At 31.8% G+C, this 9,960-nt stretch overlaps 1 pseudogene; it reads left to right on the top strand.

The window, feature by feature from the left end:
- Positions 1–494: 494 nt before the first annotated feature.
- On the top strand, positions 495–7,944 carry LOC132754062 (chitin deacetylase 7-like; annotated as a pseudogene).
- The last annotated feature ends 2,016 nt before the right edge of the window (positions 7,945–9,960 follow it).

The raw sequence follows: 9,960 nt of genomic DNA, 5'->3' as shown, positions 1-9,960 counted from the left end.
GTTTTTTAAAACTGTAACAAAATGTCAAAAATAAAAAAAGCTTTAGTGAAATAAAACATTATAGCATTTTGGGGGTTAAATGGCCTTTAAGTCGTCAACGATTCACCATGATGCTATTGTATTTCAATTTCTTCATTATTGTATGGTATGAAACAAGAACGTATCATGGCCAAACTGTATAAGTTTTTAATCTTTTACTTTACTTGATGTAAAACGAGTTCAAAATAGTTCAACACTAACATTTTTTCTGTTATTAAAATCTAAACGCTTGGAAAAACCACCGGTAAAATTTAAAGTAAAATGAATTACTATTTTTTTTATCTATTCTTAATTCAAATCTACTTCACTCTATATTTCTTTTATTTCTGTTTTACTTCGAAAACTGTCAAAATGAGAATGACGTAATTTGTACAATATTAATATGTCACAAATATGTATAGAACTTACAAAATGTCAGTACAACTGGCTAACAATAAAACAATTGAATTCACGATCATTGTATTGTTAAATATATCTAAATGTAACATCCGTTATCATTGGGTTGCCTTTTTATCAATTATTATCTGGTCGTATAAATATTCATATCATTTCAAATACTGGACGAGTGGTTAGTTGGATGTTGGATACAGACTCTAAGGTAGGCAACAAGTTTTGGATTTTTTAAAACAGTGAAAAACTGTTTAAAAAATTCATTAAATTAACGTGTTACTTTTACTTTTAGAATTACATTGAAAAAGACTACAAATAAAGTTAAGTGTTAAGTAACTAATAATTTTGGTTTATACAGACATTATTTTAGTTCGATTGTGTGGGAAGCTGTAAGCTTATAGACACACTTTCGAATCCGTTCCTTGAACCAACCAGTACTGAGCAATGAGTGTAAAGTTTCTTGCTCAAGGAATCAACGACTTGTCCCTGACGGGGTTTGAACCCATGCGGCTAGCGATCATGAGATTACTAGTCCACTATTACTAGTTAACTATTACTAGTTAACCACTATTAATTTTGTTTTTCTAAATAAGTTTGTAAATGAAATTTAAGTTTATATGTCTTTTTATTTACATTAACTCTAATTTATAACTAGAAATATGTACATTTGCAAAGAAATTACACTGTTATTAACAAGTATTTTGCTGAAAATAATGTAAAATGTAAAAATGGTATTTATTAGATTTATGTTATATGCAAAGTACGTGATTTGGTTGTTTGAAGATCTTAATGGCAATTTGGCAAATATATTATTTATTAATTTTGTGTTGTTTTATTGATTTAGTTTTTTTGTTATTGTATTATATTTGTTGATGCTGTTTGTGTGTTTATATTACTTATTTGTTGTTTTCTTTTCCATAGGATTTTTGTTGCTATTTTTGATATGTTTTCAAATCGAATATAGATAATTTCGGTAACATTAATTGAAATGAATCATTGGCCACGTATGGCTGTATCAAAGTTATAACATGTATCAACGTATTTCAAAAGCAGATAACGTAGTCTGCTTGATAACCTTAAGTAAACAAAAACTTAACAATTCATTTCGTTTCGTTTCAACTTCAGGGATCGTTCTTTCACTAAAAAATAAAAATAATTAATAATTGAACAATGTTATAATTGCGTACATATTTTGAATAAGACAAAGTCTTAAAGCGATCTCTATGATTAGAATTTACTAAAACGACACACTATACCGGTATTTACCTTTATCATGTCATTAAATTGATTTCTGTTGATAAAGTGCCTGCCTGAAAAATTAAGCTTTATCAGTCATCCTCAGCTTTATCAGATACCTTATCAATACATATTGAAATAAAATGAAGAGAATGGAATATTTTACCTTTTACTAGTTTAAAAATAATGAAATGATAAACTTTGAATATTAAAGATTTATTAAATATTTAAGTCATTGTTACATTTGTCTAAAAGTATTTGAGACTTTTTTAACAGATATGACTATTATTGCGCGCGGCATGAACTTAAAAGGTTCTTGGCAGTTTTTTGTTTAATTTGAATTTTGAAATTAATTTATAAAACACAAACGCATATCAAAATTAACTAATTGATAAATAGAATACTAAACAAGTGTCTGATATTATTGAGCGAAAGTTTAAAATCATTTGAACGAATACTGTTATAAATAATTACTTTTGTTTTATAATTTCAGATTTGAAACAAGATGTTGCGTGTTTGTTTGTTACTGTCGGCTCTTGTTGGTCTGAGTTGGCAAGCCTGCGATCCTAGTGCCTGTATGCTACCAAATTGCCGGTGTTACAATGACCCTGCGGCACCTGGTGGTCTCGAGGTATGTTTTTTGTTTTCAGTACAACGCATATATATTACGTGCAGGTGCCTGACAAATCATGTACCCCTTTACCGTTGTAAATTCGAAATGTGCAAATGGGACTATGAATATCTTCATGTCATGAAGCTATCCAACTAGCTATCAGAAGGTTGGTAGTTCTACTCAGACGCCTGCTCGTTACTAAAAATAATGCAAGGAGTGGCACCGGGGTATGAATTTCTGGAACCGCCTCGGATCTTCCCCACCAGTGTAGCTGGAAAGTCATCGCATGACTTTTACCGGTACATAAAATGGTAAAGCATCTACACATACACAGTCATGTTAAAAAAACAAGCATTTCAGTGATAAGATACAAATATATTTATGGTGATAATTAATGATATAAATAAATATATTCAAAATAATGTTAAAGTTAGAAACACACTAGGAAAATGCAAACAGTATGTAAAACACAGGGGTGTACCGCCATGAAATGGAAAATAGTGAAATTAAATTACTAAGGAGTTTAGGTGCACAAAATATCTTCGTTTCTTTTAATAGTGTCGAAAGTACACAGCCATTTTCCTTTCATAATTTAGTCGTTTTGTCAACCAACATACATGTATATCATCGTGTTGAAATTTTACGTGTTGAATAGAGACCAATTTCAGATATATCTTGGCTTTTATTCAGTCAAAGATGCAATGTTTGCGTTCCTTGAAGATCGTTCATCATTATTTTCCTATTGTTCTATGGTATTAATAGTATCAGTTATGTCAAATTCAGCCTTCCCGTTTCTCGTCGGACAGTTCTTGTATTTTTGCATTTGTATTGTCTACTCACCCTTAGGGTATTTTCAATTTGTCTTACGGCAGCACCGCTATACTGTTCATATCGTTCAATAGCATGAAAGTGTCACATTCAAAGTGCAGTCGAGTTGCAAATCCCCGCATAAACGAAATAGACCACGTTTATGCGACAGCGCTGTTATTAGGCGTTACATTGTTACGTTTTTACTTTACCCATGTACAGATATGTAAATCGTAAAACTATCGACTTTCTCCGACATCTTTGTAAAAAAACTTACTGACGTCTTCCGAGGTGGTCCTAGTGACAGCGATATATAAATTGCTTGAGCACAACCTAATTGTACTATAAATTCAACTCTATTTTCAGAAACCTGATATCCCACAAATTGTGATGGTTTCGTTTGAAGGAGCTATCAACTCTGAGAACATTGACTATTACAGACCAATTTTTACAGATGTTAACAATCCCAACAATTGTCCCGCTAGAGGCACATTCTTCTTACAAGATTCTGGCTCTGACTATAATCTTGTAAAACTACTCCGAACGGAAGGCCATGAAATAGGGGTACATTCCGTTGATGGGAAAACACCAGGGAGTTCAACAGAATGGATAGATAATATCAAAAGTAAGCTAAATAACGGGAACTTTTTATTGCATATTTACAATGTAGTTACTTTCTAATCACATTTCAAATAACTACTACCAAGTACTATATAGTACATATTAAACCGAACTTTTTTCTGCTTGCTATTTAACAACAATTTTGGTTTAACAACCGTTTTGAGAATGAAAAATTATTTTGTTAAATATTTATACTTGAACATCAATGTGATGTAATCGATTTAAGTATTTTTACTTGTTTTCCAATCCAGTCTTTTTGTTAACAAATATAAATGTGCCTGTACAGTATAAAAAAAGAGTTTGAAATAATGTGTTGTTCCTGCGTTCTCACGACAGTTAATTCTTTCATACGTTATCACAGATATGAAGTTTATTTTCTTCCTATATGTAAACAATACTTTCCTTGTCACACAGATTATTAGATATTGAAACATAATAATGTTTCTTTCTTAGATATTCAACTTGAAACTGTCTCTAAAATATCGAACGCAATAGCATTAGGTTTCATACCTTTTTTGCAAAAGCAATACATTTATAAGCGTGAGAAAAAAACCCAAACCGCCCCACACACACATACACAAACAAATAAACTTAACACTTTTTTATACAGAGGTACGTGGACAACTTGACGGTATCGGAGTGGACCTTAAAGAAGTTCTCGGAGTAAGAGCGCCAGAACTAGCTATAGGTGGAAGTGACGAGTTGATAGGTAATATGTTTCTCATTTTGATAAAGACAGTCAGCCGTGGAGAAATAGATTATTTCGGATACATGTACTAAATAAAAAAAATGTTTAGAAATGGAAAACGAATGTATTTCAAAGGGGTTCCTATATATGAATACATCGATTTGATGTGGACAATTTCACTTTAAATATGACTACAGTCCGTGTGTTGTACTCTAGCTTTGCTTTATATCATCGGGAATGTATTGTTTTTTGTTTTTTTTTTGTTTTTTTTACATTAACTTACATTTGTACGATAGAAAGAGAGTAATATATGTAAAACGGTGGTGTGAAGTGAAATTTCTAGAAATAAACTAAAGAATATAGTCAGCTTCTTTTGACTCTTTTAATCTATATAAATAATGAAGCGCAAGTGATGTAAATTTAAGTTAAAAAGCATTTCAAGCATTTCTAACGTATCGCTTTTTTAGAGTTTATGTAAAGAAGAACAATTTAGGAGCATCTTACCCTCTGGAAATTCTTTTAAAATTATAGTTTTTTTCCATAGATTAAGTTTTTTTTTCCCACTTTTAAAACATATGTAATTTCTGTGAAAAATATGAGGACACTTCAGTTTCAAAATGTGCATCTAACAAAAGCCACCACTAAACATGCAAATTTCCATTTTGGTGTGTAAGGAATTGCAGCATTAAATACAATGGAGATGAATTCGTTGGCTATAAATTTGCTTTTAAATGACTAATAAATTCTCTTGTAACGTTTAATATCATTAATGTGAATACTCGCCTGTCATAGAATTATTAACATTTACAGGGTACGAAAGGAAAACTTTTCCGCCTCCTTTCAGATCACATATTCTCTCTACTTTAACCTCGAGTTTTTATTTTACCATAATTATGTAATTTAAGAAGCACCAAATGTAATTGGCTTCAAAGACCACTTGTATACAAAACTTTCAATTCCAAATATGTTCTTTGTCTTTAAATTGTTTCATTTTCTTATTTTTCCATTTCAGGTATTGGGACAAACCAAATGTTATATGACTCTTCATGTTCAAACGTCGGGTACTCTGACGCCAACACATTTATTTGGCCATACACATTCGACTTCTTGCCAACCGCCACATGTGACAATGGGAAATCCCCCGACAAACCTTTCCCAGGTATAGTAACTTAAAATATGTGATAACAAAACATGTCCGAATTATTCATTTAGTATTGGGCAACGATTATACAGTTTTTAACAAAATGAATAATACATACTGTATAGATTTTAGTAAAGGTCATTTTATACAACAAATTCTTTTTTATCATTATTATTTTGAATTTGAATTTTGAATTTGTGGAATGAATTTACCCTGATTTGATTTCTTGAACAATTAAGTTAACACGGGATTTCAATTTGATTAATCAAAAGCTGAAAGACAACAATATAAAGTCTGCTCAGGCTGTACAGCGGTGCCGGCAGGTCCGGGTCTATACTGGTGACTTTTGTTGTTTTGTGTTGATTTAAGGCGTTCCAAAACAATTAAGATAATATGACGTCGAAACATGGCTAACCTCGTGTGTTACAAACCTTAAGAACACAAGGGGTCAAAACCATCTCACCTACTGGCTCTAAGAGATCCATAGGGTCCAGTAATTTGGACCCATTTAGACGCCTCATACGCAGGGTTAAACGGTGGCTGCAATTCTGATGCCTCAAACCGTAAAGGCAAACCCTTCTGCCACACTATACTGGTGACAAGCGCTGAATACAAATATACTTTCAGCTACATAGGGTAATGGTTAACCTATTACTGCCTCATATAAAGTTCATCGATATACTAATTCTAATTAATACAAATACCGACCTTTGGATTTGTTTTATGCTCTTCAGGAAAGTGGGAGGTTCCAGTCGCAGATCTGCATGATCTAGGAGGAGACAAACTGCCTTGTCCAGTACCTTCTGCCTGTCGTAATATCACCACAAAACGAGACGCCTTTGATCTCTTCTTTAATGCGTAAGTAGCAAAGATTCTGCTTAGACAACAAGATTATGTTACATTAACATTCGTAACATGTATGGATTCAGATATTAGCATAAATGGTTTACTTTTTACTTCTATCATCTCTGAAATTATTATCAGGATGAACAATGTAAAGTAAGGATATGTTAAGGAGTTCAAGGCAACATTTGTCAAATAAAAACTGACAACATTCTATTATGCAAACATTCAAAACGATATCTTTTAACGACAAAAAACACAACATTTGGCGGCTGTTGGCGGCTACAAAATCTACAAATGCAACCAGTTCATACCAAACTGGTACAACCGTCTGATCATGGTCTGCACTGTTTGCTATTCATTCAGTACTTATGTACTCATTTGGTTACTTATTTTGACACCCCCCCCCCCCCCCCCCCCCCGCGCAAATGATGACTGGTTTTGTCACGATTGAAAAATGGACAAGTCCATTTGGATATCAAGCGTGATAAGCGTTAAAGAAAACATTCCGACAAAATTTCTTAAACACATTTGAAATTTTTATAGAATAAAATAGATATGGATTCTTTGCTTAAGTGGCGTCAACGCAATCCCATTGAATCTGAGTGGACTGATAGTATCAATACAAGAAAACTAATTCTGTTTTTATCTCATGAATTATCTCCCTTTTCAGATTTGCTGATCATTACAACGGAAACAGGCACCATTTTTGATGATTGTGAACCCAGCCTGGGCTGCTAACCAGGACAAGAGGGACGGAACTACTGAATTACTTCAATACATCAGGGCTGCTTTTGGGGTAATAATGCATTCATAGAAAATCATATTTGATTATTGTTTTTATAAGTCGGCCCGCTTACCACAATGGATAGTGTATCAGATTGGAGTAAAGCAAGCATTCTCCTTGAAAAATTTTCTTATGGTCATTTGTGTCTCTCACCGTTAATGAAAAAAGTAGTTGGTCAAATGCGGAAAAAATGGTAATTAATTATTAGTTATTCAGAAGAGCCGGTTGAATGGGAATGAGAAATGTGTTTAAATTAGCACAAAATCAGAAAACCAGCAAACAAATACATGTATATATCAAATATGTATCCATCACTGGATACCCTTTTTAGGAAATCTTCCGCCTAGACGTTATTTAGATTGAAATAATGCGTAGCGGCATTTGAATTTAAAAAGGCAAATGACAAATCGTTTAAAAATAGTGAAACAAGAATATTTAAGTGTCATCAAAATTTTGCTGGCGTTGCTTCTATGCCCCCCTCCCCAGCACCGGCTAGTGTGAACCGTAATAGTTCAAATAACTATATTTATTAATATAATGAATACCACTATTCCTATGTATTGTTCTTCCTATGCTCTATTAAAAATATTATGTTTAATGTACATGATATATAACAAGCCGAGTTATACCCATCTTGCATTTTTGAATATTATATAAATTTATTTTCTGTCTTGCAGAATGAAGTATGGGTTTTACCTCTCGCGAAAGCTCTCAGATGGGTTCAAACACCTGTTCCAGTAGCCAACTTGACGGACTTTGCTCCATGGCAATGCAACTAAAACACTCGTAGAATAAATAGATTATCACCATATGTTGAACACTTCATTGGAAATTGATGATTTCATATAACACACATGTACATGTATATACGAGTAAAAGTCAAGATGATCTTGATTTTATTGCCTAGTTATCAAAAACGTTATAAGACGACAAGGTTTTCTTGGTTGTGGATAGTTTTTTACATTCGTCTATGTTGCTGGCATTATGCTTTATTTTGTTGAATATGAATCTTTATATATTTGTTAAAATGGCATGTCATGAATAAAAAGTGTTTGATTTTATTGAAACAGTTTTATTATGTATCCAAAAGTTTTTTTCTTTTTTTCATTTTGGTGTTTTATAAAATTTAAGTGTTTTCTAAAAAATTTTATGAAAAACGGGTTTTGAAACCTTTGTTTTCCTTCCCGAGAAGAAAGCTTTTAATGGGGGGTGGTAACCCCAAACTACTTGCCCCCCCGGGAATTCGAAGGGGGAGCCGTTTTGGGGGATTTTTTTGTGGGGTTTCCGGGGTTGGGCCCGTTTTGAGCCTAAAATAAGGGAAAGTTAGGGGCCTGTTTGGGTTTTTTCTCCCCCAGTAAAACCGGAAAGTCAAAAATTTGATCTTATTGTTTTTGGGTTTCCAATTTTAAACCCCAAACCCAAAAAAAAACAGTTTGAAATTTCCCATTTTTTCCCTTTGGGACAAAAACAAAAAATTTTCACGCCGCAATTAAACCCTTTATTTTTTTTTAAAAAACATGCGTTTTATTATGTTATCAAAAACCAATCGTTAATTTGTTTGGATAAATTTTTAAAAAAACAATGGGTTTTTTAATTGTGGTTGAATTTAAGTTCAAAAAATACAAACCCCTTAAAGTTTTTAAATTTTAAAAACAACTTAAATAAAGCATCTCAAAAAATCAAAAAATCCTAAATACTTTTAAAAGAATGTCCCAAAAGGTAATTTTTTTTCAAATTTTTAAAAATTTTAACGAAAAAATTTAAGAAAATTTGGGCACATGCAAGGGAAAGAATCCTAATTTCCCAAAAATCCCTTCCCAAACCTTTTTTTATTTTTTTTTTTTTTTTTTTTTTTTTTGGTAAACTTCATCGGTTTTTTTTTTTCAAAAAAAGGGGTTAAAAAAAAATTAAATGTTTCCCATTTTTTTTTTTTTTCCTTTAAAAGGGAAAAAAGGGAAATTTCGTTTTTTAAGGGGAAACATTAAAAAAAAAATTAATTTTGGTTTGGAAAACACCAAAAAGTTTGGGGGTTCCCCCAAAGGCCCCTTAAAAAATTAAAATTAATTGGTAAAAAAACGACTTTTCAAGTTTTCTGCCAAAGTTTACCCCCTGAAAACGGGCCCAAAAACCAAAAAAATTGGGTTTTTGTGGGGTAAAACTTTTAAAATTTGTTTTTTTAAATTTTTTTTTCAAAATTTATTTAAAAATAACCAAATTTCTTAAAATTGTTGCTACCCATTTTTTTTTCCCTTGAATTTCTAAACTTTCCCTTTGGGGGGAAAAAAAAATTTTTTTTTCCAAAAAACCTTTTTCGGAAAAAAAAACAAAAATCCCCAAGGTTTCCCAAAAATTGCAAAGAAAATTTGGGGGGAAAAAGGTGCCCCGGTTTTAATTTTTTTTTAATAATTCCAAAAACATTAAATTTTTTTTTGGGAAAAGGGGAAATTTTAGGGGTTTTTGGGAATCCAAAATTTAACCCGAAAACCAAAATTTGGGCCCCAAGGGGTTTAAAAAACCACCCGCCCCCAAATTCTTGGGGGAACCGGGCGAAAAAAATTTTTTGTGAAAAATTTTAAATTAATTTCCCCCAAATAAAAAAAACCTTTTAATTTCCAAAAAAAACCAAAAATTTTTATGTTTTTTTTATTTTTTTTTTTCAAAAAAAACCAATTGGGGAAAATTTTCCAAAAACCTTAAAATTAACATAAATTTTTAAGCCCTAAAAAAACAGGCCCCCCCTTAAAAATTTAAAAAGTTTTTTCAAACCCCAAAAATTAAAATTAAAAAAAAAATTT

Source organism: Ruditapes philippinarum, unplaced genomic scaffold (genome assembly GCF_026571515.1).
Source record: "Ruditapes philippinarum isolate M1 unplaced genomic scaffold, ASM2657151v2 ctg4353_1_1_1_1, whole genome shotgun sequence".
Taxonomy (NCBI): Eukaryota; Metazoa; Mollusca; class Bivalvia; order Venerida; family Veneridae; genus Ruditapes; species Ruditapes philippinarum.
Note: the sequence above shows the minus strand (reverse complement) of the source record. Positions and strands in the feature narration are given on the sequence as shown.